The sequence below is a fragment of the Sorex fumeus genome, unplaced genomic scaffold (assembly GCF_029834395.1).
Source record: "Sorex fumeus unplaced genomic scaffold, SorFum_2.1 ptg000044l, whole genome shotgun sequence".
Lineage (NCBI taxonomy): Eukaryota > Metazoa > Chordata > Mammalia > Eulipotyphla > Soricidae > Sorex > Sorex fumeus.
The window spans coordinates 73266331-73281782 of NW_026606101.1; positions in this window are offsets into that span (position 1 = coordinate 73266331).

The following is a 15452-nucleotide window of genomic DNA, read 5'->3' on the forward strand; positions in this document are numbered from 1 at the left end:
GCCAGTTGCGTGGCATCTTTGAAGATACCATTAGCTTCAATGTCATGGAGGGATTTGCCAACTTTATCTTCAATATACCTTATGGTTTCTGGTCTGATGTTGAGGTCTTTAATCCATTTTGATCTTATTTTTGTACATGGTGTTAGGCAGAGTTCTGAGCCCATTTTTTTGCATGTAGCCATCCAGTTCTGCCAGCACACTTTGTTAAAGAGGCTTTCCTTACTCCATTTCACTTTACTTGCACCTTTATCAAAGATTAGATGATCATACGATTGAGGGGAGATGTCAGTGTATTCAACCCTATTCCACTGGTCTGCCGTTCTGCCTTTGTTCCAGTACTATGCTGTTTTGATTATTACTGCTTTGTAGTACAGTTTGAAGTTAGGGAGGTTGATTCCTCCCATTTTCTTTTTCCCAAGAATTGCTTTAGCTATTCGTGGGGGCTTATTGTTCCATATAAATTTCAGGAGTGTTTGCTTCATTTCTTTGAAGAATGTCATGGGTATCCTTATAGGGATTGCATTGAATTTATACAATGCTTCCGGTAGTATTGCCATTTTGACAATGTTAAGTCTCCCGACCCATGAGCAGTGGATATCTTTCCATTTCCTCATGTTCTCTTTTATTTCCTGAAGTAGCGTTTTGTAGTTTTCTTTGTACAGGTCCTTTACTTCTTTAGTTAAGCTGATTCCTAGGTACTTGATTTTCTGGAGCACAATTGTGAACGGGATTTTTTTTTCATGTCGCTTTCTTCTCTCTCACTGTTTGTGTATAGGAAAGCCATGGACTTTTGGGTATTGATTTTATAGCCTGCAACTTTACTATACAAGTCTATTGTTTCTAGGAGTTTTTTGGTGGAGGTTATTGGGTTCTCTAAGTAGAGTATCATATCATCTGCGAATAGTGAGAGCTTGATTTCTTCCTTTCCTACCTGAATGCCCTTAATATCTTTTTCTTGCCTAATCGCTATTGCGAGTACTTCCAGTACTATATTGAACAGCAGTGGAGATAGTGGGCATCCTTGTCTCATCCCTGATCTTAGGGGGAAGGCTCTCAGTTTTTCCCCATTGAGGATGATGCTTGCTGTAGGCTTGTGGTAGATGGCTTTAATTATGTTGAGGAAAGTCCCCTCTATACCCACTTTGGCTAGGGTTTTCATCATAAAGGGGTGCTGGATCTTGTCAAATGCTTTCTCTGCATCTATTGATATGATCATATGCTTTTTATCTTTTCTTTAGTTGATATGATGGATTATGTTGATTGATTTCTGAATGTTAAACCATCCTTGCCTCCCTGGGATGAATCCTACTTGGTCATGGTGTATGATCTTTTTGATGAGTAGTTGGATTCTCTTTGCTAATAGTTTGTTGAGGATCTTTGCATCTATGTTCAACAGGGATATCGGTCTGTAATTCTCTTTCTTTGGGGTATCTCTGTCTGCTTTTGGTATCAGTGTGATATTTGCTTCGTAGAAACTGTAAGGAAGTGTTTTTGATATTTCAATTTCGTGGAAAAGCTTAAAGAGGATTGGGAGTAAATCCTCTTTAAAGATTTGGAAGAATTCACTAGTGAATCCATCCGGGCCAGGACTTTTGTGCCTGGGGAGACTTTTTATTACCATTTCAATTTCCTTGATGGTGATAGGTCTGTTCAGGTATTCCAGGTCTTCTTGGTTCAGCCTTGGGAGTCTGTAGGAATCTAGGAATTTGTCCATTTCCTTGAGGTCGTATTCCGTGGCTTAAAGCTTCTCAAAGTATTCCCTGAGGATCCTTTGAATCTCTGTAGTTTCTGTTGTAATGACCCCCTTTTCGTTTCTGATTTGGTTTATTAGGGTTTTCTCTCTCTCTTTCTTTATGAGTTTTGCTAGAGGCTTATCGATCTTGTTAATTTTCTCAAAGAACCAGCTCTTGGTTTCATTGATCTTTCCGATTGTTTTTTGGGTTTCCATCTCGTTAATCTCTGCTCTGAGTTTTATTATTTCCTTTCTCCTCTTCGGGTTGTGCTCCTTTTTTTGGTCCTTCTCCAAGCTCTTAAGCTGTGAGGTTAGGTTACTTACGTGTGCTTGCTCCTCCTTCCTGAGGAATGCTTGTAGAGCTATAAACTTTCCTCTTAACACAGCTTTTGCTGTGTTCCATAAGTTTTGGTAACTTGTGTTCTCATTTTCATTCGTTTCTAGGAATCTTTTCATTTCCTCTTTGATTTCCTGTCTAATCCACTCGTTGTTCAATAGCACACTGTTTAATTTCCAGGTGTTTGATTTAGTTTTCTGTTTTTGTGTGTGATTTACTTCTAATTTCAGCGCATTAAGGTCTGAGAAAATTGTTGATGCAATTTCTATCTTCCTAATTTTATGGAGGCATGTTTTGTGGCTCAGCATGTGGTCTATCTTGGAGAATGTTTCATGTACGTTTGAGAAGAATGTGTATTCAGCTTTTTGTGGATGAAGTGTCCTGTATATATCTACTAAGTCCCTTTCTTCCATTGTTTCCCTCAGATGAAGTATGTCCTTGCTAAGCTTGAGTCTGGTTGATCTATCAAGAGGTGACAAAGTGGTGTTGAAATCTCCTACTAGTATTGTGTTGCTACTGATGTCTTTTTCCAAATCTATGAGTAGTTGTTTTAAGTACTTTGCTGGTCTCTCATTAGGTGCATATACATTTATTATTGTAAGTTCTTCCTGTTGTACAGATCCTTTGATCAATAAGAAATGGCCTTCACTGTCTCTTATGACCTTCTTCACTCTGAAATCCATGTGGTCTGATATTAGGATGGCTACCCCAGCTTTTTTATGGGAGCTGTTTGCCTGTAGGATTGTTTTCCAGCCTTTGACTCTGAGTCTGTGTTTGCTTTGACTATTGAGATGTGTTTCTTGCAGGCAGCAGAATGTTGGGTTCAATTTTCTATTCCATCCTGCCACTCTATGTCTTTTAATTGGTGCGTTTAGCCCATTGACATTGAGAGAGATTATTGTTATGGGATTTTGTCCCATTGTTCTGTTGAAATTTGGTGTATTTGAGGGGACTTTCTTGCCTTAAAGTAGCCCATTTAGTTGTTCTTGTAACCACGGTTTTTAGTCTATGAAGTTCCTGAGCTGTTGTTTGTCTGTGAAACTGTGTGTTGTTCCTTCTATTATGAATGAGAGTCTCGCTGGGTAAAGTATTTTTGGAGAGGCATTTATTTCATTGAGTTTTTTCACTATGTCCCACCACTGTTTTCAGGCCATGAGGGTTTCATCAGAAAAATCAGCTGTGAATTTTAAGAACGCTCCTTTGTAAGAAATTTCTTTCTTCGATCTTGCTGCTTTCAGAATTTTGTCTCTGTCTAAGGTTTTGGTCATTTTGATCAGAATGTGTCTTGGGGTATTTTTATTTGGATTTCTTCTAGCTGGTACCCTTTGGGCCTCCTGAATGTGGTCACAAGTTTTCTTCAGCTCTGGAAACGTTGCAGCAATGATGTCTTTGACAGTTTCTTCTTCATCAAGGTTTTCTTCCTGTCCCTCTGGGACTCCAATAATTCTTATGTTAGCCCTTTTGGCTTTGTCACGACCTTCTCTTGCCATCTGTTCCCGAATAGTGAGTCTCTTTTCCATTTTCTGCTCTTTCCTGGAGAGTCTTTGAACTTCATCTTTGAGCTCACTGATTCTGTTCTCAGCGGCTGTTACTCTGCTGCTGAGGCCTTCCACTGAGGTTTTCAATTCGCCTACAAGGTTTTTCACGTCTGACATTTCTGAATGCATTTTCCTCATTTCTGCCTTCCAATCCTCTTGTATTTTATTGGCATAATAAAGTTTGGTGGGCTTTTGCATTGCTTTACCATTTGTGACAAGTGTGGTTTAATCCTTCACGTTCACTGTTACTATTCTCCTTTATATGCAGTGTGAGTTGAGATAGGCTTATGAGTTATTGGCTACTGAGTTTCTAGTGGCTGAGCTAAAATAGAGAAGATTCTATCTAAGAAGGTAGTTTATTGTTCCTAGGGCATATGTAGTGGGAGAATATTTCGTGGCCTCATTAGCTGCCGCGGCTCTGGAAAGGGTCCCTGCGCTGGTCCCGCGCAGATCAGGGGAAAAAAACGGCTGTCCTATGAGATCGAGCTAGCTGCGCATGCCCAGAGAAAGTCCCAGGCCTTGGGGGTGGACTGTACCTGAATGGAAAGGGAGAGAGTTCGCAGAGACCTTCAGCTTTGTTGCTGGGAGGTGGTCTCAGTTCCCGTCCTGCGCAGATCCCATAATATATTTTTGAATGTCTTCCTTTTGTTGTCTTCCTATCAAGAGTGCTTGGGGTTTCCCTTGATTCTTTCTAATCTTGGTTTCTTCTAATCTCCTTCTTCTTCCTCTCCCTCTCCCTTCTCCTGTTCCTTCTCCTCTACTCCTCCTTCTTCTTTCTTCCTTCTTCTTCCAACACCTGACAGTTTTCAGAATGTTACTCCTGCTCTGTGCTCAGGAACCATTCCTGGTGGCCTCCAGGGACCATATGGGGTAACAGGGATAAAATGTTGGTAAGCCACTTACAAGGCAAACACCCTACCTGCTGTGCTTTTGCTCTGACCCCAGTTTAATCCTGGTTTAAAGTATAGGAAGGTATAGAGTAGCCTTTATTCTAGAGCTGGTTTACATTTTTCTATGAATGGGACTTCAGAGCTCTACTGGTATGCAAGCAGATCTAATGCACACTGGTCATAAATGGAACTCTGTTGGAATTTGCAAACTATGGCATGTGATCACTTTTCACTATGTACCTTTCATCCTATACCTTTCACCTTCTTACTTGTTTTTTATGGCTCGTCATGTTAAGCTTGAACAGCATAATATGAGGACAACTCTTGAAGATTCATAGATACATTTCTCAAATCTCTTTCTCTGCATAGGTTCTTTCTCTCAGAGCTTTGGTATTTCAACTCAGTGATATGAGTACACTTTACTTGGGGCTCCTTCTTTGAGCCAAAGATCTGAGATGCTTCATTTAGAAATTCAGACCTCCAGCTCAGTCACTTTATTTGCCTTCCTTCTTTGAGGAGACACAATCCTGAACCACTTGTCAAATGTCGTATATTTTGTCCATTTGTCTGTTTTCTTCCACTGGAGGGGAAATTTGTAGTTCATCACTCTATCATCTACAGTAGCAGAACTCCACTTTTTTTCTTTTCATGGTGTAACAGAATTATATAGTGATAACTTTAAAAAACAAAATAAATTTGAAGAACAACGTTGAAAGATTTTCTGTGTCTCTACATCGAAAAACAAGACTAAAATTATCTGAGCATTATTATGGACTCAGTTCAGAAGGGAAGGAAGATAGGAAGTTCTGGATGGTTCAGGCAGTTCACAGATGATACAGTTAACAGAACACCAGAAATTTTGTCAAAAATATCTAAAATATTTAAAAATAATAATACTAAGATTATGTATGTGTTGGTGGGGAGAAGTTGCATGAACTTGTGTTTGAATGAAATGTAGTGGTCTTGTAAGAAAGCAGGAATTCAAGTTTTGATTGTAAGTGGGGTTTGCCATCGATGTAAAGGATATTCCTGGTATTTGTATGAGTTACTGGTCAAATACACTTGGCCATTTAACCAACCTTTCCCTTCATCTGCTCAGTTCACTGGCTCTATCCTGAAACACAGGGTGAGGTTTCAGTTACTAAAATAATTTTTCCACTGTGAGCACTATTTGAATCTCTAAGTCTGTTTTGCATTAGTAATGTCAAGCAGGAATAAACATGTCCGAGATTATCTCGCCCGCACAGCAAAGCCTGGCAAGCTACCAGTGACGTATTCAATATGCCAAACACAGTAACAAGAAGTCTCAAAATGGAGACGTTACTGGGTCCGCTTGAGCAAATCGATGAACAATGGGAGCACAGTGACAGTGACAGTGACAGTGACAGAAAATAATATCATGCTTTTTAATGCAAAAGGTTTTATCCCCTGTTCCATGCTTAAATAAATCCAATAAGAACAAGTGCTGAAGTATGTGTTCAGGATTTTCATGGAAGTTCTTGATTTTAAACTGCCTCATTGTACTTTTTGAACAATTTGTTGATTAAAATAAAAATATCATATTAAATATTCTGATCTTGTTAGCCTATAGAAATTTATAAATTGATCTAAAATGATCTAAGTAAATTTATATAATTTAAATGGAATTGATATTGAAGATATATATCTACATCAAACACAAAATATATATTTATACAATTAAAATAGTATAATTTATATTTTTTGCTTGATACGTTTTTGCTTTTAAAAATTGCCATGTTTGCAACTTAAATTACTTACGTGAACCCACTAACCAATAAAGAAAATCGACCTTTGCTAAGAGAATCTAACTTGGAAGATTTTTCTCTTTAATCCTGAATATGCAACCTCAACATTACATTAACATAGATTTTTGCATTTAATATGCAATAAAGTAACTTGCTAAACATTAAATTGTAATAGTGATAAGCTTTTAATGTAGATAATATGGCAAAACAAATCAGTACTTGGTTCTTAATTGATTTTGATTATATTGTGCATGCAATCTCATTGGATTATGTGTTCATTATGACAAAGAAAGCAAAGTCAAAACAAACAAACAAGCCCTCTAGCAATTTCAGCCTTTGATTCATCCACATATACTCTCCAGTGAAAATATTAAAGTGAATTAATTTTGAGCCACTGACACTAATAAGATATCATTTCCTTAAAATTCTGTTTAGTTACCCTGAATTTTAGGAATGATATGAAAATATATTGTGTGAATCATCTAATTACAAAAGAAGATGCATTATGTTTTCAAAATTATGATTTAGAGACGTATAGTAATATTCTAAAAATATTGAAACAAATGTAGATAGCTATTCAAATAGTGTCTATTTCAATATGCAATCCTGTATATATTCTATTACCAGCAAGTGGAAGCAACCAGCAAAAAAGAAAATTTTAAGACACATCTTCAAGATAATGTAGTAACTTGATTGATCCCAAGACCACTTAGTGAAGATATTCTCATTGTAAATAAAAATGTTTTTTTCTTTGAAAATTTACTAATGACATCAACAAAAACCATCTGAAAAATTTAATAGTAGTGAGCTTCCACTATACATGAAATAAAATTTTACTAGAGTCAAAGTCAAAAGATTTAGGTTTTGCCTAAGTCATTTCATAGCTCATGATTCCTTTTGCTAAAATATCAAGTTAGATGTAAAATCAAGTTCCCTAAACCACTGGAGTCTCTTTTGCAAATATTTATGAGTCTCTTGTGCAAATAATTATGAGTAGATACGTGGAAAAGGATATGTTGATGTGTACTATCAAAAAATATATATAAGAAAGTGGTGAAGTTGAAGGAGTAGATGAAAAGAGGATGTTCTTTTAGCAGAAGTCTAGTTACAACCTGATTCTAGGTTGGAGACTCCTGAGAGTTTGAATGGCAGGTCTTGTCTCGTGACTAATCTTTTCTGTCTCCTTTGCATTCCTGGAGTTTGCTGTAGTTATCTGTATAGATAGCTATGAAGATAATCCTGGTTTATTTAAATAGTAAAATTTAAAAGATCACATCTGAGAAAGAAATAGTTTATACATTACTAAACCAATCTTTTCAAGCTATCTCTACCATGGTAACCTCGTTCCTTCATATTGAATCATTCTAGACAGAAAAGAAAAAATCATTACCATCAACCCTGTGGGGTTGATTGTAAGGCTAGTTCTGCATCCTAGTCCCCTTGCTGACACTTGGAGTCTGGTATGGAGATGGAACAGGACTCCCTAGCCAGCTAGGCTGATTGCTGGCATCAGAAGCAGAGTGTCATGAAAGCAGTTAGAATGGCTTTCTTTGCACTGAATACACATCTTTCTTTCTCATGTGGTAGGACTCTCATAGCTCTTGATGGTGGTCCAGTGTCATTATTACTCCACGCGTATATCACACTGCCAAGCAACCATTAAGAATTTAAGCCCATGTTCCGCTACATTTACTTTGCTTTTTGTGCATTGCTCTCACCTTCAAACACTGTGGGAAGACTTTCCTAATCATATTTCATTGTTGGAGAAAGAAGTTTTACATTAGCAGTGGCAAAGTAAATAGCATAGGGCACAGTGTAATCCACCAGGTGAGGAGGTGAGGGGGTCCTCATCTGGTAGTTATGAATGAGGTTTGTTGGTTTGTTGGTATGCATGAAGTTTCTCTCTCTCTCTCTCTCTCTCTCTCGGTTTTTTTGGTCACACCTGTTGATTCTCTTTAAGTGTGAGCATCACTGGATGTGGAGTAAAGTAACTATTTGATCACCAACATATTAACTAATAGTAATCAAGAAATGTTCTTTCTCAGGCTCATAATATAATTATGGACATATTTTTTCTGCTTCTTTACTCCTGGCTCTGCATTCAGGTATTACTCCTAACAGTACTCAGGGGAGCACGTGGGATGCCAGGGATCGAACCTGGGTAAACCACATGCAAAACCCTGCTCACTGTACTATCTCTCTGGACCCTGAGATTTCTGATATGTAATATTGATCAACTTTTATACAGTTTTTTTCATACTAGTCTGATGCAAAGTAACTTTTTGTCTTGGTAAAATACAGTCAAATAATTTCTTTTGCTAACATGTATCTATTGGAACTGTCTGGACTGTGTTCTTTAGGGCTTGCCATGACAATAAAATTAAAGTGAAATTCAATCCAAGTCCTTTGGCCAAGCTTCAAACTCTTTGTTGTCTGCTTTCCTCCAGTTTCCTTTACATCGGATCCATTTAGAAAACAGTAAATTTGAAGATAGGGGCTTAGTCTTTTATTAATTTTTCTTTACTCCTCTATCTAGCATGTTGTTATCTATGTTCATTGCTATGTTCTTATCAACTTCCATCAAACTAACTCAATTTTGAGATAAGTGAGGCTTGTGACTAAGTTATAGAGTGTTAGTAATCAGAATGTTTGGATAAGGTAGTCTACATAAATTGTATTCAGAGTCAGAATATAAATGGTAATAGAATCCAAACACACTATTTTGTTAAAACTGATGGGGAAGAAAATCTTATTTGAGATATTTGCTTCTAATACAGTGGCTTCTGGTAATGACATGAAATCGAGATATTGTGTTACAAGTAACTTTTTAAACAGTATATCAACTAATATTAATCAAGATATTTCCTTCCTTAGGCTCATACTATAATTATCCATAAATTGAGCATGTTTTCTCTGCTTCTTTGCTTGGGGATGAGTACAGAAATGTTTACTGACATGTAAGTACTGACATACAACATTTAAGGCACTGAATTAAGATACTTCAAGGAAAAAATTTCAAATTGAAGTGAATTAGAGTTAGCAGTTATTACTAAAAGAAAGTGTCATTAAAATTGCAGAAGAGACTGGTAATTTTCACACTACCAGTCAAAGAATAAGAAGACACAATTGATGAATTTAATTTTGTCCTCTGGAGGTTAAAACCATCATTTTGTTGAATAGTTCTTGACATTTTGGCATTTCAACACTCCTTTGGTAAAAAGGAAAGAAAATAACTAATAGCTTAATTCCTAGATGTCAACTCTTTTAGACAAAACAGATCTTTAATGCATTATTTTTTTCCTAATGCATATCCCAGTCAGTTATTTTGGAGGAGTAAGAACATAGCTACATCTCTGGAAAGAGTGCTAAAATCATCCTGAAGAGTCAGGCTCCTATTAGTGTCAACTGATTGGCTTGCTAATAGTTTCTAGCATAATATTTGTTTCATAAAAATTAAAGTTTGTTTTTAATAGTGTCTTTTTAAAAGTAGTAATTTTAATGACCAGTTATCATAGCAATGACCCATTTGAATGATAAACTTTAAAGGAGTGCAGAATTTTTGGTTTAGTACTATTTTCTGTTCCGTTGAAGTGGTATGGTGACACCTGAGCTTGCTCTGTGAGTTTTGAATATAAAATTATGTGATCAAATCAGTAACTGTGGCCTAAGATTTTTGAGAAAATTACTTAATTAGAAAATCATGAGACTGGGATAATAATTGACAATGTAACCAATTACGAGTCACAGACTCATGTTCTAATATTGAATGTTGAGCTTACTTGGTCCTCTGTGTAGTTCCTTCATCTGCTAACAGTGCCCTTGGACCTTCTGTCTCTGTAGTAACAGGAATCAGTCCACCCAGCTTTCTCCAATGATTATATTTTCCTTAACTGCATTATACAGAAACTGGGCAATTAACATTGGTGCAATCCACAAGACTTATTCCAACTTCATAAGTTTGACACATACTTATCTAATAAACACGTATGTATGTAGCTTTATGCAATTTTACTACTTGCATAGATTGGTAACTGCCATGACATCCAAGATGGCAAAGTGTCTCATCACCACAAGACTCATCATGCTACCATTTATAGCCATGTCTATACCCTCCTCTCGCCTCTGAAGGGTTGGCAACCACTAATCTACTCTACATGTCTATAATTATGTTATTTTAAGAAAAATATAATGGACTACAGTATGCAATTTGCAGACATTTTCTATTCAGTGTAATTCCTTGAGATCAATCCAAGTTGTTAGGGTTTCAAAGTTGGTGTCCTTTCTATTGATAAAAAAATAATAACTAGGAAGAACTATAGATTTTTTAGCTATTTGGATGATATCTAGATGTTTTCTATGTAAGGCTATTAAAAATAAAGCTCTTGAACATTAATATTTTTGTGTGAATGTAAATTTCCACTTTATGGTATAAATGTACAAGCCCACGTTTTTTACAATAACGCATGCTTAGTTTGTGAAGAAACTTCCAAACTCTCTTTAGACTGGCTAATATCTTTAACACTCAGTACCAGCAATAACAGTGGCCTAATTCTTCTGCATCCTCACCAGCATCTGGCGTTGCTTTTATTTTCTATTTTAGCCATTCTAGTAGCAATTTAGTGATATATCATTGTATCTTTTTTTTTTTTTTGCTTTTTGGGTCACACTTGCTGTTGCATAGGGGTTACTCCTGGCTCATGCACTCAGGAATTACTCCTGGCGGTGCTCAAGGGACCATATGAGATGCTGGGAATCGAACCTGGGTCGGCCACGTGCAAGGCAAACGTCCTACCTGCTGTGCTATCGCTCCAGCCCATCTCATTGTATCTTAAACTTGCATTTCCCTAGTGACTAATGAGGTTGAGCATCTTTTCAGGTACTTTATACCATCTCTATAACCTCCTGGTCCAGTGTCTCTTCAGCTTTTTTTCTCTTATCTAAATGGATTTTTTAAAAAATTTTGGGACCACACCCAGCATAGTTCAGAAATTACTACCAGCTCATTGCTTGTTTAAGTCACTATTGGTGGTGCTGGAGGACAATGCAGCGTTGGGGCCCCCATGTGTAAAGCATGCATATACATACAATGGGTTGGCTTCATATAAAGCAAATGCTTTGCTCTAGCATTCTGAAAAAGTCTTTTTGTTTACTATTGAGTTTTGAAATTATATTGTGGATTGGCAATCCTTTCGTTAGAGTGTTTTCTTCCAGTTTGTAGCTTTTCTATGACATACATCACTAATATCTTTTGTAAAGTGCTTCTTTTAATTTTAAAATCCATTGTATCAAGATTTTTCTTTCATGAGTCTGTCTTAACAAGTCAAGAATTCATTACCCATCTCTAATTTCCCAGCATTTTGTCCATTGTTTTTAAAAGCTTTATAGTTACATCTTCTACATATATTTTCAGGATACATTTTGAGTTAATTTTTGTATCTGATGTGAGATTTAGATCAAGTTATTATTACCATGTTTGTTTGTTTGGGTTATTAATGACTCATTGCTCTAACAGCATTGCTGAAAAAGCTGTTTCCTTTGTTGAGTTAGATTTGTATTTTGTCAGATTTGTTGGAAACATTCATGTGCAACTCTTCTATATTTCTCTACTCCTTTTCATAAATCTATCCTCTGCCAATATAACATAATCTTGAATATTTGATTACTGGATTCTTAATATTATTAAAGCAATTTTTCTTACTTTATTTTTCCTTTAAAATTTTGTATTAATTTTTTAAATTGTCGTCAACATTTGTCTTAACCTTAATATTGATTTTTCATAATATATTTTAAAATAAATATTGCACGCAGCCAACATGGCCGACCCGAGTTCGATTCCTCTGCCCCTCTCGGAGAGCCTGGCAAGGTACCGAGAGTATCTCGCCTGCACGGCAAAGCCTGGCAAGCTACCCGTGACGTATTCGATATGCTAAACACAGTAACAAGAAGTCTCATGATGGAGACCTTACTGGTCCCGCTCGAGCAAATCGATGAACAACGGGAGGACTGTGACTGTGACATTATAAAATTGCATCAAAATTATAGATCAATTTGAAAATAAATTCCTTTCTCTCAGCCCATGAACAAAAACTGTCTTTGTTTATGTGGGCCTTCTAGTTCTTTATCAGAATTTTAAATTAAGTTTATGGCTAAAATGGTACATGTTTTGCTAGTTTCATACCAAATTATTCCATTTTCTTTCGATTTAAAGTAATGAAATTACATTTTAAATTATGTTTTAAAATGTTTGTGATTGCTATATGAAAATGTATTTCTTGTATTGATTTTATATCCTGGTACCTTATTGACTTAATTTCATGGATGTGGGAGTATATTATAGATTTCTTGGAATTTGTCTCTGCAAAAAATGATGCCATTTAGAAATAGGATAAAGAGCTTTAAAACATAGTTTTGTGTACTTTTACATTTATGCCAAAGATTTGATATTTTTTAAACATGATTCTCTATTCTATAACTTTGAATACATTAATTTTTCTCTAAAATAATCCTTAGTCCGGTTCTTAAAAAGTATCAGGAATTTCCAGGAATCCTTTAAACAGACACTTTCAACAGATTCACATGGTAAAGATTTTGTAAATATTATACTAATATTATTTGCCATGCTGAGACCACTCTCCACAGGCACGAAGGTACCAGCAGAGAAGCAAAGGCATGCGGGTCCCGGGGCTGAGATCTCCAAGCCTGCTTGGATCGGGGCTGAGCATCCTCCACCCAGATCCTCCCTATTCCAGTAGGCAGGGTCACACCCACCAAATGGCCCCCTGGTGCTGTGTAATCCCATCAATGGCCAAGACCCAGAGACTATAAAACCCAGCTCCCGGAAGCGCGTGGCTGCATTCACGGCCACGCGGCATCTTATTATGTCATTCTTACTTTGGACAAACTGGCAGGCTGCCGAATGTAACCTGCTCACATGGCAGAGTCTGGCAAACTCCCCGTGGCGTACCCAATATGCCAAATACCAGTAACAATGATGGGTCTCATTCTCCTAACCCTGAAAGAGCCTTGAATATGGCACTTTTTAAAAAAATCTCAGGGCTAGGACGAAGGAGACGTTACTGGGGCCTGCTCGAGGCAATCGACGAACAACAGGATGGTCATGATTGTGATTATTTGCCACTTTCACTCTTATTATCTCCTGATCAAGTAATAGATTTCTAGGTGATGTTGCAAATATAGTATTTGTCACTTTCAATAGTACACTGAGAATATAAAATCTCATGTGGCATAAATTTAAAAGTGAAAATGTAACTAAGTAGCATTTGTTTGAAAATAACAATTACGACTTATAGAAATTATTTATTATGCATAAGACATACATATTAAAATGAATTGAATACATTTACAGTTTCTAATTACTTTTTAACATATATTAAATAAACTTTATAACAATATTGATGTTTATAATTCTCATAAACAAAAGCTTTTGAGCTTCAATAATTTTGTTTAAATTTTGGTTTGGGGGCCAACCCCAGTGGTGCTCAATGATTCCTCTTGGCCCTGCAGTGAGGGATGACTCCTGGTGATGCTCGGGGAACCATGCACATGCTAAGTACAGAACTCAGCTTGGCCTCATGTGAGGCTAGCATGTCATACTATATCTTTCCTCTCTCTTCAGCTCCTGAGCCCAAATAATTTTTAAGCAATTAAATGATTTTGATAATCTTATTCAGGCTAATTTTATTTTAATAATGTTCTAGATGATAAATTTTCTAGGTGACCAATTTCCCCTTAGCATTTTACTGGTGTTATATAAATATAGATTGAATTTAGGATGTCTGAGAAAGTATAAAATTGTCTTTTTGGTTTATGGGAGAGGAAAATATTTCTGTTTTATAATGCTCTAAGTAAAATCTTATACAAAGGTCCAATGTTTTAAAGTGGAAACGACAGAAAGGACAGGGCATAGGGTGAAAGATACTTGAATGTTTGTCCTCACATCACAGATGCCATACAGACAAATCCTAGGACTGTTTCAGCATAATATTTTAATGACGGCTGTACAAAATTAATTGCATAACTACAAAAACACCACATGGTAGCTATGTGTGATCAGCACGGGGCACTTAAATCTATAATCTTGGTTCGCTGTCTTCATAAAGATGTTATGTGAATGACTAACTCCTTGGATGTGGACATAACGTGTGTGTGTGTGTGTGTGTGTGTGTGTGTGTGTGTGTGTGTGTGTTTGTGAGAGAGAGAGAGAAAGAGAGAGAGAAGTACTAGTCATTGACTTCAGCAAACAGAAGTGAAAACAAACAAAAATATATAATATACCTACTGTCAAGCTTAATCTCTATGCATTTGGAACCAATGCATTTCACACTTCAACATAGACAAATATCTGAGTTCCACTTCACTGATAAGTGGCTGAGAAAGCTTAGATAGGCAAGAACGACTGTTATGGCTCATTTCTGGGATTGAAGGAGAAAGAAGGCTACTTTAATTACAGAAGGGAAGAGAAAAATCATGATTGGGAATAATTTTTACATGAGCTGAACTATGCCAGAGATGATTATTTATAATTTTCTCATACAATTAAGAGTATTACAGTTCTTCATGGTGGTGTTTTCAGAGTAGGGAAGTTTTACAGAGAACTCATCAATAGACTAGATCTTCACTGAAAGAAATAATATATCCCCCACCTTCCAGCAGGAGTTTATCCCCAAAATGAAAGTGAGAAAAGATGATCCTACTAATGGATGCTCAAAACTGAATCACACACACAGGCCCCTTGACAGGGTCTTTTTTAAAAAAATTTATTTATTGAATCATCTTGAGAAAAGTTACAAAGCTTTCAGGTTTAAGTCTCGGTCATACAATGATCAAACACCCATCCCTTCACCAGTGCACATTTTTCACCACCAAGAACCCCAATATAGCCCCCCTTCCCACCCCTCCCAATGCCTGTGAGGCAGATGATTTCTACTTAGCTCTCTCTCTCTACTTTGATTACATTCATTATTTGAACAAAAGATGCACCATTATTGTTTGGAACTTCCTCCCAACAATCAAAACTGCTGAAAAGGCATTGTGAAATACTTTTTTTTCTATTGCTGGTTATGAGAACCATATGATGTCGTGTGGCTGCTATTATGGCCCCACGGTTTTGGACTTCTGATATTGTACTAATTAAGCCTGGAGGGATTTCTGCTAAAAGCCAGATAATTA